Genomic DNA, 16,080 nt, shown 5'->3' with positions numbered 1-16,080 from the left:
TTTGTTGGTGACCCTAACTGGAAGTATCCTAAAAAAGATTCAGACCAGAGATTGCAGAGTAGTTTTTCAGTTTCCTATTTTCATAGAAAATTTCAATTGGACTCGGTTAATAAATGAATACAGGGCAGATGTTCAAGTCACTAGAAATGATATCCAATTACACTGACTGAACTTGAAGGCTGTTTCCAAGAACAATCCACTTATCCATCCAACAGTCACCAATATTATGTTTTGAGTACCTGTTTCACAATTGACACATCAGCCTCAGAAACCCACATTCACTTGGCATATGGATTGTTGTAGTTTGATGACATTTCTCAACCTTCAACTCTCCAGAGAGATTTTGCAAGAAGAACACAGGGTCATTTTGTCTTGACCTCGGATTCACAAAGGGTCTCAAATTTAGACTGGCGATATACATACAGTCAGAGAGAAACACTGGCCGGATTGAAAGATGATGTTCATCGCACAGTCTTGAACAACTGCCCCATTATTGGACTCAGGTAGTGTTCATCATATTCTTTTCTCCTCCCAGAACTTGTCAGCTCCTTTGCAGTTACCAGGCCATATGCTAGATCTAAAGGATGAGACATGAGCTAAATGATGTGTGTCGCTCTGGAGGCTCCAGTGTCCCTCTCTCTGGCAGTACAGTGGAGCAGCAGTCAGCCCAGACTGCTGAATCACTGGTCTCCCAGGAGATTCATCCACTCTGTGGTGGACTGTGCATGAGAAATGAAAAAAGAAAAAAAGAAATTAAAAAAAAACATCAATTGTATTAAACCACTGAAATTTGACACTCTGTTGCTGCGGTATCTGCCATATGCCGAATGCCTTGGCCATTGGTAATACATTGACCTTAGTATTTAGTGTTTAAAATAAATGCTGTGATTGTGATATGCTCAATAATAGACTGTTGTGGGGTTGTTGAGGGTGTTTGCTGTGTGTATGGTAGGGGAGCTATAAAAGGCTAATGTTTACTTGTATGTGCTTAAAATGTACATTTTCAACTGTAACATTTGAAAGTTATAATTTAGGGTCCCTGATTTGGTATGCATCCTCCTCCTCCTCCTCCTCCTCCTCCTCCTCCTCCTCCTCATTTTAAATATAATTTATTTTCAACCTAAGTAAGGATCCCGGGCTCACCCCCATCCCTGAGGAGCTGTGCTTTTCACTGAATGACCTGCAGATGTAAGAAAAAAAAGTGCACTAGGAAAACAAAGAGCAAGTCACTGGACTGGCTGTCACAGATCACAGCGCCAGGTCTTAACTTTGAAGAAAGGTGGTTAATCTCTTTGGCTTCAGAGTCTCTATTAGCGTGCTGGGGATAAGAGTTGCTGTTCTGTCCCATTAGCACCATAGTGGTCAAAGATTCAGAGAATACTTTTAAAATAATATTCCTAAGCAGTTTCCAACTCTTCAGACTCGCAGTTAAAGAAAATGGCTGTCAATTCCATGAACAAGACTCTAAAAATATGTTGTGATTTACTAGGTCCATTTTCAGCACATAAGCCAGAGTAGAGATCCAGTACAGGTTCCATGGGGCAGCTTTCAAGCTCAGAAAAAAAACTGCATAAACTTCCTGGTAGGACGATGTGCCAGAGATGAGCTGCCTATTCAATATCCATTCCCCCCTTCTTCCACTGTAATAACCTTGTATTTGTTTGGAGAGGTGATGTGCTCTGCTAACAGATTCTATTTCCCAGGTGCCTTTGCACTCACATGTGATTATGTGACTATATTTGGGCCAATGAGAAGTTAACAGAAAAGGCTCTGTAATGAGCTGACAAGCTGCTGCAGACCCCCTTTTTTCCTGCCCGCCTGGCTATGACAGCTGGAGGTTCCGTGGCCATCATTCTTCTGACTGGTGCTGAAGACGACAGAAGAAAAACATAAAAGAAACCCAGCTCCAGGTGCCCGCAGGAAGTCCACCTGCCTGCCCTGAATTGCCCTCTTTCAGGCTCTCTTCACATGAGAGGAGAGACTTTCCCGTCTCCGTTGCTATCAGCAGAGCACAATTCCTAACTGATGGAGCTGTGTCAGGGGGCAGCCCTATGGACAGGGCTGTGAGAGCCTGAAGCTGAGATGGCTGCATGACACTGTCAAGTTCCCATAAGCCCCTCCCAGAGGAGTCTTTGGCCAAGTCTCTGCTCTGAGCAGGGGCTTGAAGCCTCCGGAGACAATGTGACATTAGTGGCTAAGAGTATGCTCTTTGGAGTGTGAACATCCCTGGGTTGAAAGCCAGCTCTGCCACCGACTATCTGTGGTCTGGGCAAGTTATAGAACAACTCTGAGCTGCAGTTTCCTCATGTGTAAAGTGAGAATGATAATAGTTTTCCTTCAATAACATGAGAAGAGGAATGAGCACATTGCCTGGCACGCAGTGAGCCACAAGGGATTCTCAATGACCCCCATTCTCTAGATAGAATTCTAGCTATTCAATTGCTCTTGCAGGTTTATTGTCAGTTCCTTCAAGACTGTCATGGATGCGTGGTATCTTATAACCCAATGTTAAGCTCAAAAGAGTGGACTCCACGTGTCCTAGGAGCCCTTGAACATCCACCTGGGCTCTCTGTCTACCTGGATCAGGAAGCAGGGCACAGGCTTAGTTGGTCCTTTACGTTAACTACAGGGCCCAGTGACGGAAAGAGTTATGTTTATCTTGGTTAAACAGAGAGTAATTTTATTCTTAAGAATCCAGGTTCTGGAGTTTCACAGCATGGATCACTTGTGAATCCAAAATAGCCGTTATCTTTATCTCCAATATTATAAAAATATAATAGAAACACAGTTTATAAATGTTACCGTGCTTCCACATAGCATCCTATAGGATTTAATTATTTTTAAAGTAAAATGCGACTTTTCTATACATTTGAAATGACATCAAAATCAAGAGGTCCAAGGAAGAAAAAAAGCAAGGAAAAGGCTCAGCCCTCCGCATGTCCTATACATCCCTCAAGAACCACTTCAAGTCCTGCTTCTGTGATAAAGTTGTCAGACACAAAGTTCTCTCTGTACCGCTGTACCCTCCTGGTTCTGGCTCTTACAATGCTAAGCTCACACATGGTCAGTGTGAGACAAGTACATGGAGGAATTGAACATGTAAATGCAATGTCCACCTAACTAGCCTTCCTGCTTCCTATCTATCTCCTACCCCACCTCTGGGATGATCATGTTGCCCATCTGTTTAAACTCTATCAGGATTTCCCCCTTTGGACTTCACTTGATTAAAAAAAAAAATGCTTCAGAACAATTCTTTCAAGACAAACTGACTCCAAAGCCTAGCAGATAAAAGAAATAAAGGCAGAGCTGTCCAGACGAGAGGCCCGGAGCACTACAGAGCAGCTTTCCTGTGCTCCACAGCCCTCATCCCACTGCCCCAAGGCGTTCCAGAGAGCACAAGTGGGAAACCATTGCTTCAAACACTCCATTTAAATCCCTGCTTTCCTCACTCATCTCCACCCCTTGCCCCCAAATATGCAAAGCAAACATGCCCCCATGCAGAACTGCCCACAGTTCCCTCTGCTTGCACTCTGCTTATTTTGTTCCCTTTATGAAGATTCTGCTCTCCAGCTTGCTGCCTGGTAAAAAACCAGCCCCTGATTCAAATGCCTGCCCTTCTTCTGTGAAGTGTTCTCTGTGGGGCATAAACCACATTGGTCTCCTTTTCCTATGCTCTCCATGCTGCCTTGTGTGTGCATCTCTTAGCTTTCACTGTACCCAATTATAATCATATCAACTACCCACCCCCATCACTTCCACTGATGGTATCCTTCAAGGACAGGTCCTGTTTTTATTTATCTTTGTGCTCCAGGGGCCTATTGAGGAATCTGGAATATAGTAGGTGCTCAAAAAGTCATTGTTAAGTGAGTAGCTAAGCAAATTGAGACATCAACACACTGATCATTTCATATTGTTTGCTATTTGTTTTGTTATTATACCTTCATAAGTATCCTATATAATAAAAGGGTAATATGCAAATTGACCCTAACAGCAGAACAACCAGGAATGTCTGGTAGCTATGACACACACTGACCATCAGGGGGCAGACACTCAATGCAGGAGCTGCTCCCTGGTGGTCAGTGTGCTTCCACAGGGGGAGTGCCGCTCAGCCAGAAGCCAACTCATGGCTGGCCCTCATCCCTCAAGAACCACTTCAAATCCTGCTTCTGTGGATTGCACAGCAGCAGTGGCAGGAGCCTCTCCCACCTCAGTGGCAGCACTAAGGATGTCCAACTAACAGCTTAAGGACTGCCAGAGGGCTCCTGGCAGCCAGAGGGATGTCTGACTGCCAGCTTAGGCCTGATCCCCTGGAGAGTGGGCCTAAATTGGCAGGTAGACATCCCCCAAGGGCTCCCAGGCTGCCAGAGGAAGTCTGACTGCCAGCTTAGGCCCAATCCCCCAGGGAGCAGGCCTAAGCATCAGTCAGGCATCCCCTGAGGGGCCCTGGACTTCGAGAACATGCAGGCTGGGCTGAAGTACACCACCCCTCTCCCCTGCCCTGGGTACACAAATTTCCATGCACCAGGCCTCTAGTATACTAAATAATTTGAAGACAGAGACCATTCTTATGTTTTTCTTAATTTTACGACAACACGGTACTAGGAACATGGGAACACTAATAAAATTCTTTCTAACTGAAATAAATTATATTTGAAAGAGTTGGCATTGAGTGAACAAATGCATAAAGGTTGTTTAGCACACGGCAAATTGTACTAACATCCAACAAACATGCGATGGAAACAAAACATTTGCATTCTACTGCAGAGGCAAGATAAATATATTTTTGGTAGCAATAAATCAATTTTGAAAATAAATGTGGCATTTAAATGTCATAAAAATTTAAGATCTTAGAGTTTTGGGACATCGGATGCTTTTGAAGTGACTGTGTTATTTCACAGTTCAAGAAGCTAAAACAAGAAAGAGCAAAGCATAGTCATATTGGTACTGTAAACTTCAGAAAAGGTGATTTTCAAGTGTTACACGGAAAGGTAAGCGAGATCTCAGGCTAGAGACTCATAAAAACAACAGCATCTCAAGACAGTACAGAGACTTTCTGGAATGAAATTCTGACAACATAGAGGGGACAGGTTTCTAAATAAGTCATGTGGCAGCACAGGGAGCCTCGTGACAATGGCACGTTCTGTGAAGGTGCCTACATAGATTAACGGAGGGTAAATCACCAGTGGTGAAGAAAGTACTCTCCAAGGAGGAACAATATCATGTGAATAGAAAGCCTAAAGTGAGTGAAGACTTGTGAGAAACCCCGTGACAATGCAATCTTTGAAAGCTATATCTAGAGCAAAAGGAAAATGAAAAGTGTTAGAAAGTTTACTTGGGGCAGAAGGAACAAAATAACTGAGCACAGAGAGAAAGTAGAGCCAGTCAACACTTTTTTTTTTTTTTTTTGCTTTCTCTGTCAAAGAGAGCTATTTTTTATATAAAAGAATAAACACATTATGGGGGGGGGGGGGTGGGGGCAGGCCACACATCAAGTCTAGGAGAGATTGGAAGATGTACAGGAGAGAAAGTAGTGCCCAGGGCTTGTCAATAACTTTATGGCTCAAGATCCAGAGAACTCACAATTGATACCTGGACCACCTCTTAGGAACGTGCCAATGGCTCTGAAGAGGAAAAACATGTTCAACATGAAAGTGATGGAACATGAAACTCTTGCTTAGCTGCTGGGGTCCAACCCCAGCAGGTCCAAGGGTTCCCCAAGGTGTGGACGGAGTAGGCGATGAAGGAATGACACGGAGACAGCGTTCAGTTGATCAGCATAGCAAGGTTCTCCCGCCAGCAGCCTAGCCTGGATCTCTAGCTAGGACCTCCATCCAAGTTCTATTCAGGTTCTCCAGCCAGGTTCTCCAGGTTCTCCAGCCAGGTTCAGTCGCCAGGTTCTGTAGCAAGGTTCTCCGGCCAGGTTCTATCCAGGTTCTCCTGCCATGTTCTGTCTAGGTTCTCCAGCCAAGTTCTGTTGCCAGGTTCTGTCGCTAGGTTCTGTCTTTAGGTTCCATGTCTAGGTTTTGTCTCTAGGTTCTGTCCCTAGGTTCTGTGTCTAGGTTCTCTGTAGGATCTCCAGCCAAGTCCTGTCTCTAGGCTCTGTCTCTAGTTTCTGTCTCTAGGTTCTGGGTAGGATCTCCAGCCAAGTCCTGTCTCTAGGTTCTGTATCTAGGTTCTGTGTTCTGCTGTCTTGTTACATCTGTATTTATACCAGTTGATTTTAATCCTATCAATTTCTATTTCAAAGGTTAGGGCATTTCTTATCTCCATTCCAGGGAGTAAAGATTATGTAGCTTAAGCATGATTGTTCGAAGTTAAAGTGGTTAACTACCCGCCTGGCACTTAGTTAAGGGGTTTCACTCCCTCCCTAACTTCAGGGAAAAATTCCTACCTGGGGAAACAACCTTTCTTGGAGAGGTGACCTTGGTTAAAACACATAGCGCCAAGAAGGGGAGCAAACATATTAAGAACAGTATGCCATATACGCCAGGTCCCTTGAAACATATGCTGTGCAGATGTTTCTTCTCTGCAGCCACTGTCAAGCAGCAAGGATGGACCGGCTCCCGGCACTTAGCTTTGTCCAGCATCAATGATTTGATTCCACATGTAGACGCCATGTTTACTGAAGACTTGAGTGCCTCAAAACTGAGAAGCCTGCTATATCAGATGATGGCACATGGCAGTCTGAAAATGGCCCAGCATGTTGGAATGGGTTGAATCAAGTCAGATTCAATTGAACAGGGAGTAAAATTTTCCACTGGATAAAAAGAGAAATTATTACAAAAAGAGAAAGATTTGGAAAATGTGGCCTAGAAATGATAACTTGATTGAAAAGTATTTAAGACTCTTAGTAAGCTGTAAGCTCCATGTGCATAAAAAAATCATGATATTGCTACCAAAAATGTTAATTCAATCTTAAGCAGCATGTAGAGCAGCAACAAAATTCCAATAATAAAGGTAATGGTCTCACTCTACCATTAAAAGTGCAGGCTACAATATTCTGCTGATTTCTGAGAGCTATATTTAAGATGATACATCACTCACTGAGATACATTCAAAATAAGAGCTATTGAAAAATGTGGGAACTCAAAATCACACACTAGGAATAATGACGGAAGGAAGTGATGTGCTCTGCCTGCAGAAGGGACACTTGGAGGGGGAGATTGATACACTGCCTTCGAGTATTTGGAAGGCTCTCAGGTTTTCCTATACAGATCCAGGTTCCATGAGTAAGAAGCAGTCTTTGACCTAGCAGAGCAGTTCCCTAAACTTTTTTTTTAATCTCAGAACCCCTTTACACAAAAAATATTGAGGACTTTATGTGGGCTATATCTATTGATAATCATCATATTTAACATTAAAAATGAGAAATTAAAAAAGTATTTATTAATTTAAAAATTAAAATTACATGTAAACATAAACAACATTTTGAATGAAAAACAGCTATTTTCTAAGACAATAATAATTTAATAGGAAAAATTGCATTTTTTTCCTAATCTTTTTAATATCTGGTTCTACAGAAGACAGGTGGATTTTCATACCTACTGTGTTCTGTCTACTATGATGCCACATGTCATGTAGGCACTGAAAAACTCCACTGTACATGTGTGGGAGGATGAGAATGAGAAGAACAATGCCTTACTTAGTATTATTATGAAAACACATAGTTCGTGAGGGCCCCCTGAAAGGATTTTAGGAACCCCTAAGGTCCCCGAACATACACTTGGAGAAATGCTGGCATAGTATAAGGAGAAATTATAAATAATTAAAATTACCCCAAATTGGAGTGAATCAGTTCATGACACAACAAGTTCTAGTTCCTGGAGATATCTGGGGAAAGGATGAATTACCACTTTGTCAGGAATGTCATGCTTTAGGGAAGGAATACAAGAAACCATTCTAGCCGGAACCGGTTTGGCTCAGTGGATAGAGCGTCGGCCTGCGGACTGAAAGGTCCCAGGTTCGATTCCGGTCAAGGGCATGTACCTGGGTTGCAGACACATCCCCAGTAGGGGATGTGCAGGAGGCGGCTGATCGATGTTTCTAACTCTCTATCTCTCTCCCTTCCTCTCTGTGAAAAAAAATCAATAAAATATATTTAAAAAAAAAAAGAAAGAAACCATTCTACCTTCTAAATCCAGCACCATCATTCTGTGGCCATATTAGAAATCGCCTTTTTACAGATACCTGTTTCTAAAGAAGTATCATTCAACAGTACCCATGTCTATCAGATAAATATAGTCTTAGAGCTGCTGGGAAATGAAGAGATGTGTGGTTTAACTTCTCACACACTGCAGAATTCCCTATGCGGCATTTCTAAGAGAGGTCATCTAACATCGGATACTTGAACCCTTTGGTGATAAACATCTATTTCAGGAAACTCAACTATTTCTATTCTCTATATGTTACACATTTTTTCATTTCCCTGGAACTCTCCCTCTTCTACCATTTAGAAAGCCTGCCTCCACTAGAACAATCTCGAATACCACTCTCTCAGCTTCATGACATGCCTTCAAGTATCTGAAGACAGTAATTGCATGTTTAGATGTCTTTTTAATATAGAGCTTAGACTTCTTTGGGGAGATAAATATGATTTCAACAAGTGGGCCAAAAGCTATTCCAAAAAAAAAAAAAAAGCATTTTAATGAAAAAAAAGACACATTAATGAGGAAGTTATTAAACCTTTCTCTTTACAAAAGTATTTTTTAAATAAATCTTTTAAAATACTGTGCTGTTTTTCAAAGGAACTCTATAAATCAGCCAGGTCCTCCTTTATATGAACAATTAATTTACTAGTCTGAAGTTGACTTGTTGAAGGTGTTTTTAAATCTATATCAAAATGAAGTTTTCAGCTTGTTTTTATAGTAGATTAATCAAGATAGAATACAAAGTGATTTTGTATTCAGTGAAGTTACATTATATAAAATCTGAATCAGGTTACTGAACTGATTATTAATGAAAGTAATACATATTATGTATCATAACCTGGAGTCAAAATCTGTTTATGTTTGAACTGACCCATTAGTCACAAATGAACTTCCCCACCGACTCCCCACCCTACTAATAACGGAACATAGTAATCAACAGCAGCCTAGGTGCTCAGAAAAGACACATTCTAGCAGAGTTACACCAATCAGTATCCATTTTCATGGAAGCTGAATTCACACACAATTAAAACCTAGGGCTCTGTATCCACTCTCAAAAACCCATGAGGAAGCTCTGGCCAGTTTGTTCAGTAGATAGAGCGTCGGCCTGCAGACCAAAGGGTCCCTGGTTTGATTCCGGTCAAGGGCACAGACCCCGGTTGCAGGCTCCTCCCTGGCCCGGGCCCTGGTCGGGGATTGTGCAGGAGGCAACCAATTGATGTGTTTCTTTGTCTTTCCCTCTTTCTTTCACTCTCTCTAAAAATTAATGGAAAAATATCCTCGGGTAAGGATTAAAAAACAAAATAAAAACAAACAAACAAACAAAAAACCATGAGGAATGGGTAAATGGTTATTTCCTGTGGTTGCCTGGGTTTGGAACCACAGCTCAATTATTAGCTGCTCTCTAGTATGCAAACCTCCATCCTCTTATTTTGTTTAACAAATTCCTCAAGTTTTTCTTGAGTCTTGAGTATAGAAATTGAATTTGAGGTACCACTTGGGGGCCTAATACCAATATGGTTACAAGCCCCATCTTTCAAAACAGGAAATACCTACTATTTTCCAATCTTGAGGAGGTGCTTATGTTATTAGATGATCTGAAATTATGAGGAATAATTTAATATGAGAAAGAAGACTTATTTTGTGTGTTTTTTGTTTGTTTGTTTGCTTTTCTTTGTTTTCTATTAGCATGAAGGGCAGAGTGAAATAACTATGGACTGCTGCTTTGTCTAAACTTAGAACACTTTCCACTTGAGAACTAAATGAATTCATCTCTTCCAATCATTGCTGTAAATAATATTTACTTTCCTGCCCATAAACCATTAACATCCTATTGTTTTTTTATAAGGTAGGTCCTTTATCCTCCTATTGTCAACTTTTCTACTTATCATAAAAGGCTCTCCCCCACCCACCATTTTTTTTTATTGAAGTAAAATTTGCATATGGTTATAAGAGTACAATTTGATTTATTTTGATAAATGCAAACATATAACCACCACCCCAATTAAGTTCCATCACCAAGGAATGTTCTCTCATGTCTCCTTCCAGTCAGTAGCCATCTATCCATAGTTCTACCTTTTCTTCAGCTTCATGTCATCATATCAGGTTTCTTTCACTCGACACAGTGTTTTTTAGTTTCCTCCATGTTACTAAATGTCTTAATATGTCTTTATATTGTTGGTTAGTTTTTCATTATATAAGTATACCACAATTGCCCATTCTCCTATTCCTGGGCATTTGGGTTGCTTTGGTTTGGGGATATTATGAATAAAGCCGATATGAATTTCCCCATACAGGTCTTTTATTGTAGATGTAGTGTTTCATTGCTCTTGGGTAAATATCTAGGAGTGGTGGTGATGGGTCACAGAGAAAGTCTAAGTTTAACTTCACTGGAAACTCCAGTCCTTGTATGAGAGTTTCAATCGCTTCACATCTTCACCAAGATTTGGTGTTAGGAAGCACCTGTGCACCCTCTTTTTTTAGGGGTAGTTATAGTTCAATCAAGTTTTTTACTTGATTTAAGTTACTATTACATTTTTAATCATCAGTGCTCATCAAAACAAATGTTTTGACATTCCCAGCAGTTTTCCAAAGTGGGTTTTACAGTTCCACCAGCGACATCTGAGAGTTTTGCCTATCTATTGTGGTATCAGCCCTTCCCACCCATCCATCCCAACTCACATGTTTCTTTTAAAGGCTAGTTTCCAGTTAAAGCAGGTTTCTTACATTATGTCCCTTGAAATTTCCAATCAGCTTTTATTATCTAAAAAAGTGTCACATAAAATATTCCCAAAAGGTAATAAACAATGATTCATGCTACAGATAGAATTTTAAAACAGAGTCTTCAATATAATCTGCCCAAGCCTAAATTTTAGAGAACAGGAACTTGAGAAATAAAGAGTTTAAAGAACTTTCCAGAGGAGACACACCTAATAGAGAACAGAGGCAAGATTAAAACCTTCTCCTCACCCTGATAACAACCTTAAGACAATTCCATGTGACTTTCTTTTTTCTTTTCTTTTTTTAAAGGCTGGACTTCTGCTCTAAGGGACAAATTTAAATCCCACTTTTCTTGATATGACTTTCTTCTTTGAAAGCTAAATATTAAGAGATTTACACTCATGCTATTAACAATATACTGAATTTATTTAATAGTAGTACATCCTTGGTCAACCTTATAAGTAGGGAAGGATAATTTCCCCATATTTTTTAAAAAGGAAAATAAATTACAAAGAATTAGGCCTGGTTGGTGTGGCTCAGTGGTTAAGTATCAATCTCTGAACCGGGAGTTCGTAGTTCGATTTTTGGTCAGGGCACACGCCTGGGTTGCAAGCTTGATCCCCAGTGTGGGGTAGGCAGGAGGCAGCTAATCAATGATTCTCTCTCTTCATTGATGCTTCCATCTCTCTCCCTCTTCCTCCCTCTCTCTCTCTGAAATCAATAAAAACATATTTTTAAAAAAAGAATTAAGAGATGCCCAAGTTCAATGAAGCACAGCAGACATTCCTTGCACTGGGTTCACTAAATGTTTACTGTTTTTATGTGTGCTATTGCATTCGGTTTTTGAAAATGTAAAATTGACCCAACTGTTTGACCATAGCACAGTTATTCCCAGACAGCTTTCACGTGGAATGGTTAACAGTCTGAAGAAGACGTGGCAGAAGTGGCCTTTTAATCACACTTGTCCGCATGCTCAGGCCCAGCACCTGCCCTGGGCGCCCCCTCTCCAGACCCCTGTGGAGGATGACCGCCCCTCGGGCTTCCTTAGTGTGCTTTTTGCACGTGTGGCTGTGCTACCAAGCAGGCAAAAGGGTGGATTTTTTTATAGATTTATATCAAAATCAATCATTTTAAAAAGTTGAAAAAAATCCATTTTTTAAAAATATCCTGTAACACAAAGAACCCTGGATTAGCTACAGATCAAAGAGTTTAACACAATGTTTTGTATCTATGGAAAAGTGGAAGAAATAAGACAAGTTAACATTTTCTAATAGTAAATCCTGAAGAGCCCTTTGGAGTGAGTAGAAAGGGTTTGTTTTTATCTTATGGGAAACTGGGTGGTTTGAACACTCGGTTTATTGCTTTATATCATTTTTCTAATACTATCTTTTCACATGTATTTTCCTCTAACATCAAACATTTTATAGCACCTCTATTTGGGCCAGTTTTTATAAACAATTACTTTTACCTTGAAGAAAATATGCATGACTTTTATCTCAGGTATTCAAGCCACTTTGTAAAATTTATATCAACAGAAGTTAAAAATATATCATTTGGTTTAGTTAATATTTGAGTTTGCAGGAGTAAAATCATCAGTCTCCAGCAGCTGTGTGCCGTGTGTTAAATCTAGAGCAGGCATTAGCCTATCAGATATGCAAATATTTATATCCTCATTGGCTAAGTAAACTGTTCGGCTCTGCAGAAATGATAGGTTTGTTTTGGAATACCATTAAGTGACTCTTTTTCTAATCATGGCTTTTCTTGTGCGGAAAGTCACACTTCTGGTTTGAATTTGCCCAAAATTTCCAACACAAAAATGAATAGAAATCCTCATATACCTCCAGAAAAAGAAACCAGATCAGTTTCCCCAAAAAACATATACACATTTTGAATAATTATTAATTCCAATATGTTAAATCTGAAAAACAGAACCATCCATTGAGCTATCAGCTGTTAAAGTGTGTATACATTTTGGGGGATACCCTGTATATCAAAACAGAAAAATTAGACCAGGAACAGAAAAGAAAGTATTGCAATTTTGACCTTCAGTTTTCAGGTATACAAATGAAGAAAGGGATCCTTAGAAAAACACAACTTTCATTTGAAAAACGTTTAAAAGCAAACATATTAGGTTAAGAGTGTTAATGAATAAGGATTCAAGTCTTGTGTTGTTGTTTTTGTTTTTGTTTTAATGCGCCATACCATATTTAAATAATCCCTTGTGTTTGAAACATCAGGGTTTTTGTTTTTTTTTCTAACATCCAAGCCCATGGTAAGTTTCCAAGTACATGTATATCTCTGTGTGCACCTCTGATTCTGTTTCCTCAGGATGGTGTCCCATAAGTGGAATTGTTGAGTCCAACAAGATCAATAGTTTTTAAATTCTTCATACTTATTGGTAATAGTGGAATCTCAATGAACACCAGTTTCTTAAATTGTGAAATCAGATAAACAAGACATACGTGGCAAGATCGTAAGGAGGGCTAGAGACAAAAGATCTCAAAAATAATTATTCATTATAATGATTTTCTAATGTTTCCTAAAGTGCAGATTGAACCCGAGAAAATAACCCTCCATTCCCTAGATGAATTTTATTTTCCCCATCTCTAAATAAGATCATTATCATCCTACCAAAGACAAAAATCACCTGATTTGAACACTATAGTCAGGGTAGAAATATTTATAACCACCAAGAGTGCCAGGCTCTTTGCACATATTTGCTCCTGTATCGCCACCTGTAATGGCTTATGTAACCTTGTGAGGCAGGTATTAAAATCACAATATATAGGGAAAGAAATTAAGGTAAAAATTGTTAGGCAGTGGTCGGCAAACTCATTAGTCAACAGAGCCAAATATCAACAGTACTTCTTCAAAATAGACTCGCCCAGGCCGAAAACCGACTTCTGCGCATGGGCCACGAAGTTTCAATCGCACTGTATGTGCGCGGGCACGTGGTATTTTGTGGAAGAGCCACACCCAAGGGGCCAGAAAGCCGCATGTGACTCGCGAGCCGCAGTTTGCCGACCACGGTTCAGGGCAATCCATTCTACAAGGCAACCCTGCCCCACTCAAAGCCCATGCTTCTCCACAGGCTACCACATCACCCGTGCGTTAGGTAATGGCAAAGAGAGATTGTTCAAGTAGGTCATAAAAGGCTGCGTAGCGAAAATGTCATTTGAATTAAGTCAAGGCAAGAGGAAGAAAATTCGAAGTAAACAAACAAGCACAACTTTATGGTGGAAAATATGTTGAGTCACTGAATAGCCTGCCTTGTGCCAGCCACTGTCCCAGGTGATCGGAAGATAGAGATGAAAAGTCGCTGTCAGGAAGAAGTTTAACACTCCGGTGTGGGGTGAATTTCCCGCCAAAATATAAGATGGCGCGGGCAATTATTTAGGTTTCCCGCGCAAAATCAGGGATTTTTATGATACCTATTACCCCAATGGGTATGAAACGGTTCGCATACGCAGGTAGGTATCTTTGTGAACGGCAAACAAACAAATATTTGGTAATACGCAGTTACAATCAGCCCGAGTTTACACGTTTCCCGCACTCCACCGCAAATCTATATGAACCGAGTTAAGACGGCTCCCGCGGAGTACGCGCAATTCACGCGAGCCGACTTAACTCGTTTCCCCCACTCCAAGTGTTAAAAGCAAGTAAGACAGACAAGCCTGCAAACTTATTGCATCGATGTGATAAATACTGTGTTTGGGCTGTGCCAGGATGCCATAGGCATGGAGGACAGATAACTTAGCCCAGTGCCAGGGAAAGGGGCCACGTAGGCTGAAGCTTGAAAAGTGAGTAATGATAAGCTAAGCAGAGAAGTGTACAAGTGAAAGCATTTGAGTGCTGGAGGTTCGGAAATCCTGGAGCCCAGGTGGGTTTATGGAGATGGCATGAAGCGATGCTGGAGTGCTGGCTGAGCCAGACCACAGTGCTGCTTCTGTGCTCTTGGAGGGGCTTGAACTGCATCAGGAAAATGACCAGCTCTGTACAGATATTACTAAACCCTTTGTCAGAACTCCTACTGCAACAATGGTGACAATTATGGTAACTAACGCCTAATGTTGATGTTTTATATGAATACTCTAATCCGTAGAACAGTGGTTCTCAACCTTCCTAATGCCACGACCCTTTAATACAGTTCCACATGTTGTGGTGACCCCCAATTTCATTGTTACAAATTGAACATAATTAAAGCATAGTGATTAATCACAAAAACAATATGTAATTATATATGTGTTTTCCGATGGTCTTAGGCGACCCCTGTGAAAGGGTCGTTGGACCCCCAAAGGGGTCGCGACCCACAGCATGAGAACCCCTGCCTTAGAACAATGCTATGAGATTAATACCGTTATTATTATGTGCCAACCATGGTATTTTCAGGGACAGAAAAGTGACAAGAATGTCATGAAATGAGAAGGGTATATTCAAATTTGCATTTTCAATGATCATTTTAGTAGGGATTTATAGGATGGCATTGAAAAGACTATTTGGCAAAATGAAACTGGTTATGAAGTAGCTACCGCAACCAGGCAAGATATTACAAAGGCTGGATTTAAGGCAGAAGTGGTAGGACTTAAGAGGAAATAGATTTGAAAGCTACTTAAAAAGCAGGTCATGGTTACCTACTAGCTATGGAGGATCAGGCAGTAGAAAGAATCTTGGATGACAATTATGGTCTGGATGGAGGTCCTCCTTTTCTCTGAAATAAACAACAGAAGAGGAAGAACAGCTTTTCCAAAGGAAGGTAATCTCTTTATACTAGAAATGTGGATTCTGGAGTCATAATCTAGAGGCAACACATCCACAGTCATGGGTACATATGAAGTGGAAAGAGCAAAGAAAGATGATGAACAATTGTGTAAGGAACCATTGATCAATTATTGGGAGTGCTGCTGTGTGTATGGCTAGAGATCTAAAGCTGAGGAACAAGCATGTATACTTGGAATTATACACAGGTAAGTGGAAGTTGAACCTGTGAGAGGATATGAACATCCCAAAAGAGAGAATACAAACTGAGAGGGGAGATAAAGATAGAATTAAGAAAAGTATCTACATTTGCAGTATATATAAATAAAATGATTTTAATGAAGATATTAGAAATCTAAGAAAAACATTTTTTCAAAGAGCAAACCCCCACTTTGTATCGATCCAGTTCTACTCTCAGCCTATCTCGAGCCCTTTCAGATCACACCACCCAAAAGTAAAG

At 40.5% G+C, this 16,080-nt stretch overlaps 1 long non-coding RNA gene across 4 annotated transcripts in view; it reads right to left on the bottom strand.

Annotated features, from left to right (window-relative positions):
- LOC139019428 (uncharacterized) overlaps positions 1-16,080 on the bottom strand; it is a 546,272-nt gene that overhangs the window by 370,233 nt on the left and 159,959 nt on the right. The gene's annotated exons all lie outside the window — the stretch shown is intronic.

The sequence above is a fragment of the Myotis yumanensis genome, unplaced genomic scaffold (genome assembly GCF_028538775.1).
Source record: "Myotis yumanensis isolate MYYU_CA2020_CCGP unplaced genomic scaffold, mMyoYum1.0.hap1 SCAF_11, whole genome shotgun sequence".
Taxonomy (NCBI): Eukaryota; Metazoa; Chordata; class Mammalia; order Chiroptera; family Vespertilionidae; genus Myotis; species Myotis yumanensis.
This window is presented reverse-complemented; position numbering and strand designations above follow the sequence as displayed.